At 37.8% G+C, this 14,413-nt stretch overlaps 1 protein-coding gene and 2 long non-coding RNA genes across 28 annotated transcripts in view; 1 reads left to right on the forward strand and 2 right to left on the reverse strand.

Annotated features, from left to right (window-relative positions):
• The window catches only part of LOC106506546 (uncharacterized), a 1,093,182-nt gene that overhangs the window by 400,433 nt on the left and 678,336 nt on the right, over nucleotides 1-14,413 (reverse strand). The window lies entirely within an intron of this gene.
• LOC106507559 (uncharacterized) overlaps nucleotides 1-14,413 on the forward strand; it is a 295,098-nt gene that overhangs the window by 169,954 nt on the left and 110,731 nt on the right. The gene's annotated exons all lie outside the window — the stretch shown is intronic.
• On the reverse strand, nucleotides 10,013-14,236 carry LOC146406046 (uncharacterized). The gene is made up of 2 exons (XR_014839982.1): nucleotides 10,736-14,236; nucleotides 10,013-10,589 (listed from the first exon to the last, which is right to left on the reverse strand). It is a non-coding gene; the product is annotated as an uncharacterized LOC146406046 (long non-coding RNA).

Here is a 14,413-nt window from a genome sequence, read left to right on the forward strand (position 1 = left end):
TGTTATATTTTTGTATTCCTTTTCTAATATTTCATTGCTGGTATATAGAAATTGGACTGACTTTTGAATGTTAATCTTATAGCCTGCTACTTTGCTTAATTTGTTAATCAGTTCAAGTAGTTTTTGGGTTGAGTCCTTAGGGTTTTCTATGTATAGTATCATGTCATCTGCATACAGTGACAGTTGTATCTCTTCTCTTCCTATATGGATGTCTTTTATTTCTTTTGTTTGTCTGATTGCTATGGCTAGGACTTCCAAAACTATGTTGAATAGCAGTGGTGAGAGTGGGTATCCCTGTCTTGTTCCAGATTTGAGTGAGAAGGCTTTCAGATTTTCCCCATTGAGTATTATATTTGCTGTGGGTTTGTCATAAATGGCTTTGATTATGTTCAGGAACATTCCCTCTATACCCACTTTGGCGAAAGTTTTGATCATGAATGGATGTTGGACTTTGTCAAATGCTTTTTCTGCATCTATTGAGACGATCATATGGTTTTTGACTTTTCTTTTGTTAATGTGGTGTATGACATTGAATGATTTGTATATGTTGAGCTAGTGTATGACATTGATTGATTTGTGTATGTTGAGCCATCCTTGTGAACCCTGGCATGAACCCTTCCTGGTCATGGCGTATGATCTTTTTGATATTTTGTTGGACTTGGTTGGCTAAGATTTTGTTGATATTTTTTGCGTCTATATTCATCAAAGATATTGACCTATGGTTTTCTTTTTTGGTGGTATCTATGTCTGGTTTTGGAATGAGGGTGATGGTGGCATCATCGAATGTCTTTGGGAGTATTCCTTCTTCTTCAACCTTTTGAGAGTCTAAGGAGGATGGGCACCAATTCCTCTTTATATGTTTGATAGAATTCTGTGTGAAGCCATCTGGTTCTGGACTTTTATGTGTAGGGAGTGTTTTTATGACATCTTCAATTTCATTTCTAGTGATTGGTCTGTTCGTTGGTCTGTTTCTTCTTGATTCAGTTTTGGCAGGCTGTAAGATTCTAGAAAATTGTCCATTTCTTCCATATTGTCAAATTTGTTGGCATATAGTTGTTCATAGTATTCTCTTATGGTTTTTTGTATTTCTGCTGTATCCGTTGTGATTTCTCCTTTTTTCATTTCTTACTTTGTTTACTTGGGTTCTTTCTGTCCTCTTCTTAGTGAGTCTAGCCAGGGGTTTGTCAATTTTGTTTACCTTTTCAAAGAACAAGCTCTTAGTTTTATTAATTTTCTTTATTGTTTTTTGAATCTCTATTTTATTGATTTCTTCTTTGACCTTTATAATTTCTTTCCTTCTGCTGACTTTAGGTCTTTTTTTGTTCTTCTTTTTCTAATTCATTTAGGTGGAGGGTTAAGTTGTCACTTTGGGTTCTTTCTTCTATTTTGAGAAAAGTCTGTATTGCTATAAATTTCCCTCTGAGCACTGCTTTTGTGGCCTCCCATAGATTTTGAGAGGTTATGGTCTTTATTATCATTTGTCTCAAGGTAGTTTTTAATTTCCTTCTTGATTTCCTCATTGACCCATTGGTTTTTTAGTAGCATGTTGTTTAGTCTCCATGTAGTAGGTTTTTTCTCATTTCTTTTCCCATGGTTGATTTCTAGTTTCATGCCATTGTGGTCAGAGGAGATACTTGAGATAATTTCTATGCTCCTAAATTTATTGAGGTTAGCTTTGTGTCCCAATATGTGGTCGATTCTTGAGACTGTTCCATGTGAGCTTGAGAAGAATGTATATTCTGATTTTTTTGGATATAGTGTCCTGAGGATGTCAATTAAGTCTAACTTTTCTATTGTTTCCTTTAGGATCTCTGTTTCTTTATTGGTTTTTTGTCTAGAGGATCCATCCTTTGGTGTGAGTGGGGTATTAATGTTTCCTACTATGATTGTATTCGCATCAATTTCTCCCTTTATGTCTGTTAATATTTGTTGCATGTATCTGGGTGCTCCTGTATTTGGGGCATATATGTTGATGATAGTAATATACTCTCCTTGGATGGATCCCTTAATCATTAAGTAGTGTCCTTCTTTGTCTGTCTTTATGTCTTTTGTTTTAAAGTCTATTTTGTCTGATATGAGTGTTGTGACTTCTGCTTTCCTGTCATGTCTATTGGCATGAAATATTTTTTCCCACCCCTTTACTTTCAATCTATATGTATCCTTTGTCCTAAGGTGAGTTTCTAGTAGGCAGCATATTGAAGGCTTTTGCTTTTTATCCACTCAGCCACTCTGTGTCTTTTGATTGGAGCATTCAGTCCACTGACATTTAAAGTGATAATTGATAGATGATTATTTATTGCCATTTTCAACCTCCTGTTTCAGTTGATTCTATGGTGGTTCTTCATTCTTCCTTTCTTTTTTTCGGTTGGATGGTCTCCGGTTATTATCTGTTTGAGTGTTTTTTTTGTTTGTTTGTTTTTTTTTTTTTTTTTTTTTTTTTTTTGCGATTTTGGCTTGTGGTTGCCCTGTTTTTTTATGTATGCTAACCCCTTCCTATAATTGTGTGTTTTAGCCTGATTGTCCTATAGGTTCAAACACTTCATTACTATATTAAATTTAAGATGAGAAACAAACAATAAAACAAATGGTCTATTTATTTCCTAACATCCCTTTACCACATTTTATGATTTTGATGACTCTTTTTTTTAATTTTATTTTTTTTAAACATGTTCATGATTAAACCTGTGTGCTGGCTTATTTGAGTGACTGCTCTCTGATTGTGGTTTTCTCATTCCTAGTTCTTCCTCTTCTTTTTTTTTTTTTCTTTTTCCTCCCTTTTTTTCCTTCCTTTCTTATAGGTTTAGAGAAGCCCTTTCAATATTTCTTTTAGCCTGGGTTTTGTAGTGCTGTATTCTTTTAGCTTTTGTTTGTTGGAATAAATTTTTATTTCCCCTTCTATTTTAAATGATATTCTTGCTGGATAGAGTATTCGAGGTTGCATATTTTTTCCTTTCAGCACTTTAAGTATCTCTTTCCATTCTCTCCTGGCCTGTAGTGTTTCTGTAGAGAAATCAGCTGATATGCTTATGGGGGTTCCCTTGTAGGTAACATTCTGCTTTTCTCTTGCTGCCTTTAGGATCCTCTCTTTATCACTAACTTTTGCCATTTTTATTATAATGTGTCTTCGTGTGGGTCTATTTGGGTTCAACTTGTTTGGGGCCCTCTGTGCTTCCTGTATCTTGAAATTGGTATCCTTTAGATCTGGGAAGTTTCCAGCAATAATTTCTTCAAATATATTTTCCATCCCCTTATCTTTTTCTACTCTTTCTGGAATTCCTATCATGTGTAGATTGGCTCACTTTATATTATCCCATAGGTCTCTTATATTGCTTTCATGTTTTCTGATTTGGTTTTCTGTCTGATGACCTGATTGGCTGATTTCCACTATTGTATCTTCCATATCACTGATTCATTCTTCTGCATTATTCATTCTGGTTTTTACTGCCCTTAGCTTAGTTTGTATCTCTGCAAATGAATTTCCTAGTTTTTCTTGGTTCCTCCTTATATTTTCTAATTCCTTTCTAAGGGTGTCTGCATTACTGTTCATATAGTCTCTTAATTCCTTCAATATTTTCACTATTTCCCTTTTGAACTCCAGGTGTGTCAGACCGCAGAGGTCTGCTTCATTTTTTACTGCTTTAGGTGAGTTCTCTGTTGGTTTAACTGGGGGTGGTTTCTCAGCTTCTTCATCTTGCTTGTTGCTTTCTTTTTCCTGGTGGAGTTGTACTCTCTGTGGCCGGGCAGTGTTTGCTTTGTCACTGCCATGGAATGTTTCCTGAGGGCTGGCATTGTTGGTCAGTCTTTTTTGAGGCAGTGTGGCTTTTCTGGAGTGTTGATGGGACTAAAAAGGTCTCTCTGAAGCAAAGAAGGACTTCTTGAGGGCAGACAGGACTGGAAGATCCACACCACAATGGGAGCAGATTTCACACGGCCTGACAGAGCTTGCTCTGGTGTTTCTGGGCTGTGGGGCTCTTCCAGGGGGCTGGTGGTGCTGGGCAGGTATTCTGCAGGAGTGTGGCACCCCCCAAGGGCTGGAGCAACTATCTGGGTCACTGAGAACCCAAGAGGCTCTTCCCCAGGGCAGCCTGACTCAGAAGGACTGTCTGAGAATGTTGGCAGATCTTTACACTGCCTGACCAAGCTTGTTCTAGCTTTTCTGGGCTGCAGGGGCTCTTGCAGGGGGCTGGCGGTGCTGGACAGCTGTTCTGTGGGAGTGCAGCACCCTCCAAGGGCTTGAGAAGCTATCTGGGCCACTGCAAACCCAAGAGGCTCTTCCCCAGGGCAGACCAACTCAGAAGGACCATCGGAGAATTAGGCAGATCTTTTCATGGCCCGGCCAAGCTTGTTCTAGCTTTTCTGGGGTTCAGGGCTTCCTGCAGGGGGTGGCAGTCCTGGGGAGCTGTTCTGCAGGAGTGCGGCACCTCCCGAGGGCTGGAGCAGCTAGCTGGGCCGTTGTGAACCCAAGAAGCTCGTCCCCAGGGCAGCCCGACTCAGAAGGTCTGTCCGAGAATGTATGCAGAACTTTTCACAGCCCAGCTAAACTTGTTCTAGCTTTTCTGGGGTTTGGGGGTTCCTCTGGGGGGCTGGCAGTCCTGGGCAGCTGTTCCAAGGGAGTGCAACACCCCCTGAGGGCTGGAGAAGCTAGCTGGGCCACTGTGAACCCAAGAGGCTGTTTCCCAGGACAGCCTGACTCGGAAGGACTTTCCAAGAATTAGGCAGATCTTTTGACTGCCTTGTCAAGCTTGTTTTAGTTTTTCTGGGCTGCAGGCCTTTTCCAGGGGGCTGGCAGTGTTTGGTGCTGCTCTGTGGGGGTGTAGACCCTCCAAAGGGCAAGCAGGCCAGGCAGGGACAGCCCCTGCGGTGGTATGCTTCCGGCAATTGTTGATACCAGCCCTCTCAGATGGCAGGCAGCCCCAGGCCTGGCATGTGCGTAAGGGGTGGCGGTGGGGGGGGATGCACTGGGAAGCATAACTTTCTGATAGCTAGCTAGCCAGTAAGCTCTCTGTGGCATGGGGAGTATTCTGTGGGGGCCCACTCCTTCTTCTCTCCCCTCCCCATCACTGGTGCGGACCCAGCTCTTCTCCCAAGTTCCCTCTGATGTGGCTTTCCACTTCCCCACCCTTAGCGTATTGCTCCCTCCCACTGAGATGCTCTGCTTTCTAGTCTCCCAGGCAGTCTCTGCCCAGTCAAACTTGACAGATTGGTTTCTAGACCTCCCAAGCAGTCTCTGCTCCGCCCCACCCCCCCCCCAGCCCTTTCCCAGGGACTAATCTCCAGAGCCGAGGTCTCGGTGCCCAGCCCCCACCCAGGAGTCTCAATTTTTGGTGACTGTGCCCATAGTTCAGATGATCTGTTCGGTTCTCTCTCTGCTTTTCAGAACTCCAACTTACTGCTACACTCCTCTCTGCATCTGGAGATTCCTCTGGTTCAGTTGATCTTTTCATTGAGTAGGTGACTTTCCAGGGTGCGGGATCCCTTTCTCCTCCACAGTTCTCTTTCAGGAGCGTCCATCCAGCTTGGATTCCCCTTCTTTCACTCTCCTCTTTTCTCTTGTTTTACCTAGTAATGTCACAAAATTCTTGCCATTATTGGAGTTTAGGTTCTTCGGCCAGTGATTGGTTGCTGTTCTGTGTGAGTCGTTTATCCTGTAGACGTGTTTTGTTTTTGTTGTGTTTGTGGGAGAGAGTGAGCGTGTCCCCCTACTCTTCCGCCATCTTGCCTCCTCCCTGTACCCATTTATTTTTTAATAGTTTTTTTTTCTGTTGAGTTTGTACGAGTTCCTTATGGATATTAACTCCTTATCAGATAAATGGTTTATAAATATTTTTTCCTCATTTCTTAGCTTGCCTATTTATTTGATTTTCTTTGTGGTGTAGAAGCTTTTTATTTTGGTGTAGTCCCACTTGTTGATTTTTGCTTTTATTGCTTGGACTTTTGGTATTGTATCCAGAAAACCATTGCCAATACAGATGTCAGAGAGTTTTTCCCATGTTTTTGCCTAGGAATTTTAAACACTTAGGTTTTACATTTAAGTTTTTAATCTATTTTGAGATTATTTTTGTTAGTGCTGGAGGCTAGGAGTACAATTTCATTCTTTTACATATGAATATGCAGTTTTTCTAGCATGATTTATTGAAGATACTATCCTTTCCCCATTAAGTATTCTTGGCTACCTTATCAAATATTAGTTGACCGTATATGCGTGGGTTTATTTCTGGGTTTTCAATTCAGTTGCGTTGGTTTATATGTCAGTTTTTTGTTTTTGTTTTTGCTAGTACCACACTGTTTGATTACCTTAACTTTGTAATATAGTTTGAAATCAGGAAGTGTGCTACTTCCAGCTTTGCTCCTCTTTCTCAAGATTACTTTGACTATTTGGGGTCTTGTGGCTTTATAAGGATTGTGTGATTTTTTTTTTTCTATTTCTTTGAAAAAGGCCATTGGAATTTTGATAGGGGTGTCATTGAATCTATAGGTTGCTTTGGGTAGAATAGACATTTTAACAATATCAGTTCTTCTGATCCATGAATTTGGGATATCATTATATTTGTTTGAGTCTTCTTTAATTTCTTTCATTAATTTCTCAGTTCAGTATACATTTCTGTTATCTCTTTGGAAAAATTTATTCCTAAGTATTTTATTGTCTTTTTATTTTTTTGTCTTTTCTAGGGCCACACCTGCAGCATATGGAGGTTCCCAGGCTAGGGTCCAATCATAGCTGTAGCCTCCGACCTACACCACAGCCACAGCAATGTGGGATCCGAGCTGCGTCTGTGAACTACACCACAGACAACACTGGATGGCAACACTGGATCCTTAACCCACTGAGTAAGGCCAGGGATTGAATCTGCACCTCATGGTTCCTAGTCGGATTTGTTAACCACTGAGCCATGATGGGAATTCCATATTGTCTTTGATGCTATTGTAAGTGGGGTTGTTTCTTTCTTTCTTTTTTAGATAGTCTATTTTTAGTGTATAGAAAGATACCTGATTTTTATATATTGATTTTGTGTCCTACAGAGATCCCTGGTGAGATAGGACCACCAGTTCTGCTCTGCATATGAGCAGAACTGCTGTCTCATATCTCTGCTCAGATACCTCCACTACCAGGGATGCTTTCTGCTCAGATACACATACTTGTTGCTATGAGCCCCACCCTTCTTCTCCATCTCTAGCTGATCCCTGGTGGTCTACCCCTGCTGATCCTTTCAGTGAACCCTGTAAAGCAAGACCTAAATTAAAAGACCTAAATACTCTAGTCTTTCCACTAAAAACTGTAGGCCATGAAGGTCCCTCTTGGTAGGGTGTTGTACCAGCCTAAGGAAGAAGCAGTGCACATCAAGTGGAATTATTCCATTACCATTCTTGTGCTGTTTTCCCTGGCTTTTATGGTACAAGGGGCATTCTTCAGCCTCATTTCTACTTCTTAGATTCACAAGTTTGTCTTTTCTATGGACTTTGCTAATTGCTCTTTGTAAAGGGGGCTGAAGTTGGAAACCAGCTCTTCCACCATTTTGCTGATGTCCTAACTTAGTTATGGGTTCTCTCTTTCCTTGTTGTCTTCTTCTTCATCATATTTGTTTCATATTCAGCCAGAATTATTGAGTATCTACTATGCTTCAGACAATATTCTGGGATCTAAGAATACATTAGTGCACAATGGGGGGTAATATGAACAGTAAGCAAGAACACACAATAAATAGCAAATAACACTTTAGTAGGTAATAAATACTATTTTTAAAAAGTGAAGATAGTTGGGAGAGTAGTTGCAATTCCAATGTAGTTGTGGTTAAGTTGACACTTGAGCAAAAGCTTGAAGGAGCTAAGGAAATGGTTATGAGGCATTCATTTGAAGGGCACTTTAGGAAAAAGGATCTGTCAGTGCATAGGCCCTGGGGTAGACAAACATCGGATATGTTAAAAAGCAAGGAGGCCTCTGTACCTGCAGGAGAATAAACTGTGAGGGAAGAAAGATGGTTGTATGAAGCTAGATCTTGTATGATTGTTTAAGATTTTTTTAAAGGATGCTGACATTGACTCTGAGAAAAATGGAGAATCATTGGAGAGATTTTAATTATAACTGACCCTTGAATAACATGAGGGTTAGAAAGTGCTGGACCTTGTATAGTTTAAAATCCACGTGTAACTTTTCACTCCTCCAAAACTTAATCACTGATAACCTAGCTGTTGACTGGAAGCCTTACCAATGACATAAATGGTCAATTAATTAACACATATTACATGTGTTATATGTATTATATACTGTGTTCTTAACAATAAAGTAAGCTAGAAAAAAGAAAGTGTTATTATGGTAATCATAAAGAATAAAAATACATTTATAGTACTGTATTATATTTATAAATATCATTGTTTCTGTCATCTGTTTATAAGATGAATCATCTTTTAGTACCTACACCAATATTGTCTTAAATATGAAACACTGTAGGTGTTATATGTATTACTAACACTAGACATCAAAAATGAAAAGATACTGTGAAAAAGAAATTAATATTTATAGGTACAACAATCCATGCATTGATAATGATGAAGCAGTGATATGATTGCTGCATAGTTCAAATCCGTGTTTTTCAAAGGCCAAATGTAAATAGTGATATGATTGAATACACATTTGAGCAGGACCACACTGGCTGCTCTTTAGAATGGATTGTTGAGGAATAGGGAGGTCCAAGAGGAGGTCATTACAATGTTCCAAGCAAAAGAGACCTCTTAAGAGGATTCTGAAAATGTTACTATTCTGAGAATTTTTTCTTTATTATTGATTTTTCCAACAGCAAAGAAAACTTGACTATTTTTTTTCTTTTTTTTTTTGGTCATCCCAAGTTAGAGATACAAAGTCACACCTCTACCAATGAGAAAAATAAAATCAAATTTAGGAATGTTTCTCCAATGAATGAAACTATATATTGGTGCTATTAAAAGAGTAATACTGTATTAAATATGAAACTTTTAACACATCACATTTGAAATAAAAAATGAATGTTTCTATGACACATTAAGAAAGCATTTGGGTATTCTTCTGTAGTATTTAAAAACATATGTGTACAGAAAAAACATGCAAAAATAAAATTGAAGCCTGGTTTATAGTCTTTAATTCTGTTATAATACAGAAGTCATGTCAACTCTTTGTACCTTAGTCTGGTCTGCCATTTAGAGAGAAATGACCCTTGGGCTATCTATACTTTTATGCAAAAATATAGTATTATCAAAATAAAATAGATGCAAGTTTACTTGGGAAGTTTATAAGATGAATTTATGTGTAAAATATTGATACAATTAATTGATAATATATATGGCTAAATCAATCTAAGTTACCATTCACTTTTACATTTAAGGTATTTTTCAACTTTTTTTTTTTTTTTTTAATTTTCCCACTGTACAGCAAGGGGGTCAGGTCATCCTTAGATGTATACATTGCAGTTACAGTTTTTTCCCCCACCCTTTCTTCTGTTGCGACATGAGTATCTAGACATAGTTCTCAATGCTATTCAGCAGGATCTCCTTATAAATCTATTCTAGGTTGTGTCTGATAAGCCCAAGCTCCCGATCCCTCCCACTCCCTCCCCCTCCCATCAGGCAACCACAAATCTCTTCTCCAAGTCCATGATTTTCTTTTCTGAGGAGATGTTCATTTGTGCTGGATATTAGATTCCAGTTATAAGGGATATCATATGGTATTTGTCTTTGTCTTTCTGGCTCATTTCACTCAGTATGAGATTCTCTAGTTCCATCCACGTTGCTGCAAATGGCATTATGTCATCCTTTTTTATGGCTGAGTAGTATTCCATTGTGTATATATACCAAATCTTCCGAATCCAATCATCTGTCGATGGACATTTGGCTTGTTTCCATGTCCTGGCTATTGTGAATAGTGCTGCAATGAACATGCGGGTGCATGTGTCTCTTTTAAGTAGAGCTTTGTCCGGATAGATGCCCAAGAGTGGGATTGCAGGGTCATATGGAAGTTCTCTGTATAGATTTCTAAGGTATCTCCAAACTGTTCTCCATAGTGGCTGTACCAGTTTACATTCCCACCAGCAGTGCAGGAGGGTTCCCTTTTCTTCACAGCCCCTCCAGCACTTGTTATTTGTGGATTTATTAATGATGGCTATTCTGACTGGTGTGAGGTGGTATCTCATGGTAGTTTTGATTTGCATTTCTCTTATAATCAGCAATGTTGAGCATTTTTTCATGTGTTTGTTGGCCATCTGTATATCTTCCTTGGAGAAATGTCTCTTCAGGTCTTTTGCCCATTTTTCCATTGGTTGATTGGCTTTTTTTGCTGTTGAGTTGTAGAAGTTGCTTGTATATTCTAGAGATTAAGCCCTTGTCAGTTGCATCATTTGAAACTATTTTCTCCCATTCTGTAAGTTGTCTTTTTGTTTTCTTTTTGGTTTCCTTTGCTGTGCAACATCAAATGGGAAAAGGAAAGTCTATTCAGCAAGCATTGCTGGGAAACCTGGACAGCTGCATGCAAAGCAATGAAACTAGAACACACCCTCACACCATGCACCAAAATAAACTCCAAATGGCTGAAAGACTTAAATATACGACAGGACACCATCAAACTCCTAGAAGAAAACATAGGCAAAACACTCTCTGACATCAACATCATGAATATTTTCTCAGGTCAGTCTCCCAAAGCAATAGAAATTAGAGCAAAAATAAACCCATGGGACCTCATCAAACTGAAAAGCTTTTGCACAGCAAAGGAAACCAAAAAGAAAACAAAAAGACAATTTTTCAACTATTATTGAGAGTGTTGTGTGCTATATATCAGCCACTTCATTGTGTATATGGGAATAAAAATAAATTAATAATTTACCCAAAGGCCTAGCTGGTAAAGATAGCAAACAAATATTCATAATACAGCAATAATGGCAGCAGTACTACTAAGCCTGGAGTGCTGATAGATCATGTGGTGGTGGTACCTAACCAAAGTACAGCAGTAAGGAAGATTTCTCTGACTTGAAGAAAAAATACAGGCTCTAGTTTGAGCAATAAATAAGGATTAGGGTATAGAAAAGTAACAAATGAGGCATTCCAGGCTTAGCAAGCAGCATGTGTGAAGCATAAAAGCACGTGAGGTTAGGATAGCACATTAAAGTACAGGGCAGTGGACCATTTTTATAACTATCAAGCTGGAGACATAGGCCACGGTAGTTTTAATGGTCATATGTGTCGTCATGCAAGTCCTGGGTTTCCTACTGAAAATAATCAAGAAACATTGGTGTTGTGAGTGTGGGTTGGGTGGTTTGTGAGATTATCTGCAGGGATACTGGGAAACTCTGTAAGAAATTAGGACAAATAATAGTGGCAACTTGAACTAAAGCATCAGCATGAAGATAAAGGGCAGTTTTGAATTCAAAAGTCAGTAAAATTGACATGATTTGAGGATTAGATATGGTAAGTACAGTAAAAGAGATAAAACACAGCATATAGGAATATTTTTGTCTGCCAATAACAGAAAATACAACAAATGGTTTAAAAAAAAATAAGAGTTTCTTCTCACATAATATGTCAACGGTAAGGACTGCATAAACTCAGCCATGTCATTAGGGTTCCAGTTGTCTCTAACCTTCTGCTTCATGATCTCCGGAGGTTTCCTTTTTGTTCTTGAATGTGGCCTCATAGTCATGTTCCTACTCACATCTCCCTTTCCTCTACCTGCTATAAGAGGAAAGATGGAACTTTGGAAATCTTTTTTGTATTGGATTGGCCAGAACTGTGTCACATGATCAATCAATATTGAAAGGAGGGCTGGGAAATCCAGCATGTTTAAAGCTTATATAGCTTTTAGAGCAGGGACAGATAAGAGAGAAGAGAACTGGACAGGTGATGGGATTAATCAACCTATGGCATCTGTTCCAGAGACATAGAGGAAAATGGAAAGTCTGTTAAATGGAAGCCTTGAACATATGAGAAGAGATATGTGAAACATAGACAGAATAATCAGTCAGATAATATGGACCACATCCTATATCAAGACAATATGGGGGAATATATGTGTGGATACAGCCTAAAACAAAGAAACATAACAACACATCACAATCGCTAACTACACTGTGTATAGTATTTTATTAATTATTAGTACTATCATTGGCTAGGAAAAAGAATTCATTGCAGTGGTAATTTATCCCTAGTTCCATCCTTGTCTCATTCTTTCTTCTACAAGCATAGCAAATAGTGTGCTATTCTTAGCATAGTTCACTAAGGTAATGCACTTTTTCTTCACCTCATTATACATGTATAGGTAATCCTAATATATAGTATTTGGTTTACATAGAATAAAATGTATGCAAATTGTTGCATAAAGCACATAAAATGAATTTAGAGATGTGGAAAAATTGTGATTATATAAGGAAAACAGTCACAAAAGAGTAGAAGCTGAGTGCAATGTGAATCATGTCCCCTGGTGATATATAACATGGTAGCTCTGAGCACAATACACACAGAGGCTCCCCAGAAAAGGACTCTTGCTTTCAATTTCAAGAATTTCTATATTTCCAATTGGTGTAGCCCCTGTCATTTTGGTGTTATTTTGTTATTCTTTCTTTTATAGTATGATTATTAGAACTAGAAAGAAAAGGTTAGAAATCTGTTCAAACACATAATAGAAAGCATTGTCATGCTAATAAAATACTTGTGGATAGCCATGGATTATTCTAAAGATTAGAGGTCATGCCAATTTTTATAAAAATGTATAGACATTGCTCATGCTAATGTTTAGGGAGATATATTTGTGAAGTTCACATTTTTAAAAATGTCTTACAGTCACTTTCATATGTAATAAATATTGTTTCCTTTTAAGGAAATGGATTATATTTTGCACCACAAAGAAACTTTAATTTTTTTTTTTACGAGTTCCCATCTTGGCTCAGTGGAAACAAATCTGACTAGTATCCATAAGGACACAGTTTGATCCCTGGCCTCACTCAGTGGGTTAAGGATCTGGCATTGCTGTGAGCTGTGGTGTAGGTTGCAGATGTGCGTTGGATCTGGTGTTGCTGTGGCTGTGGGGTAGGCCAGGGACTATAGCTCCAATTCGACCCCTAGCCTGGGAACCTCTATATGGCGTGGGTGTGGTCCTAAAAAGACAAAAATTAAAAAATAATTTTTTTAAAAACTCAAAAATGAATAAGACATAGTCTCTATACTATGGATTTCTTTAGAAATACATATAAAAAGTTGACTTTGTATAAATAGATATCTTCAAAGAAGAAATCAAGTTATACAATTAAGAGCTAAAAGCATAAGGGACAATAATTTGAAAAAAAAAGTATTAGAAAATTAAAGTCAATAGAATCATTATTATTTCACTTTTATATTATTTTCTCTTTCATAAATATAAATTGCTTTTTTTTTTTTTTTTTTTTTTTGGTCCATGACATGCAGCAGCTTAATGTGGTAGGATCTCAGTTCCCAGACCAGGGAATGAACCTGGGCCACAACACTGAAAGCACTTAACCACTAGATCACCAGGGAATTTCCTAAATTGCTTTTATGTAATGTAACTAGTCTTAGGTAGTTTTTTCTTTTTGTGATATATCAACAGCTTGCTTGTTCAAGTAATTCATTAGTTATATTTGTAGGGTATAGCTTTTTTGTTTTTCCACTTTCATGTTCCAGGTTATTCTGTTTGAGCCCAATTTTTTACAAAGCAACATGAGATAGAATTTGATTTTGAAAAGAATATTCCATATAGAGTTACTTAATATTTTAATTTATATTTTTGTGTTATATGTGCTTTTATTTATTTCATTTTATTTTTCTTTTTGGAGTTCTTCCTAGTTTATATGTTGTGTGTATTATCTGTGTTACCTGTAAGGTTTAGTTGATAGAAGTTCTCTTCTTAATTCTATATGTGACTGTCATTGAGTAAATACAGTTTATATTTAAACTTAAATTTCTATCATTATCAAAGACAAATAAAGGGCATTAAGTGATTTAGGGTACCTCTTTGGCCCTTGTTTTTTCCTCTCTCTCTCAATTTTTTTGAAAAATTAATACCTGTTGATAAACCTAGGTTGTTTTTACTCATTATTAAGAACAGATAACTCAGAGTTCCCTAGTGGCCTAGCAGGTAAGGGGTAAGGATTTGGCAGTAATGACTTTTGTGGTGTGGGTCACTGCTGTGGCATGAGTTCTGTCTCTGGCCTGGGAACTTCTGCATACCTCAGCTGCTGCCAAAAAAAAAAAAAAAAAAAAAAAAAAAAAATTGATCGTAAGTAATTTTGCTTGAATTCTCTTTTGTAGCTGTACTTACAATTATTTAAATAGTTTTATAAATTTCATACTTTTATGAGTACCTTCTATTACCAGGCACTGTGTCCATACTCGAAAAAACCACTAAGCAAAAAGGGTGCAAAACTTGTATTTTTCGTGGTGCGGTGAG

Source organism: Sus scrofa, chromosome 1 (genome assembly GCF_054392235.1).
Source record: "Sus scrofa isolate SSC_HxYL_T2T_F1_AM1 chromosome 1, Sscrofa_HxYL_maternal_Yorkshire_Landrace_v2.0, whole genome shotgun sequence".
Classification (NCBI taxonomy): Eukaryota; Metazoa; Chordata; class Mammalia; order Artiodactyla; family Suidae; genus Sus; species Sus scrofa.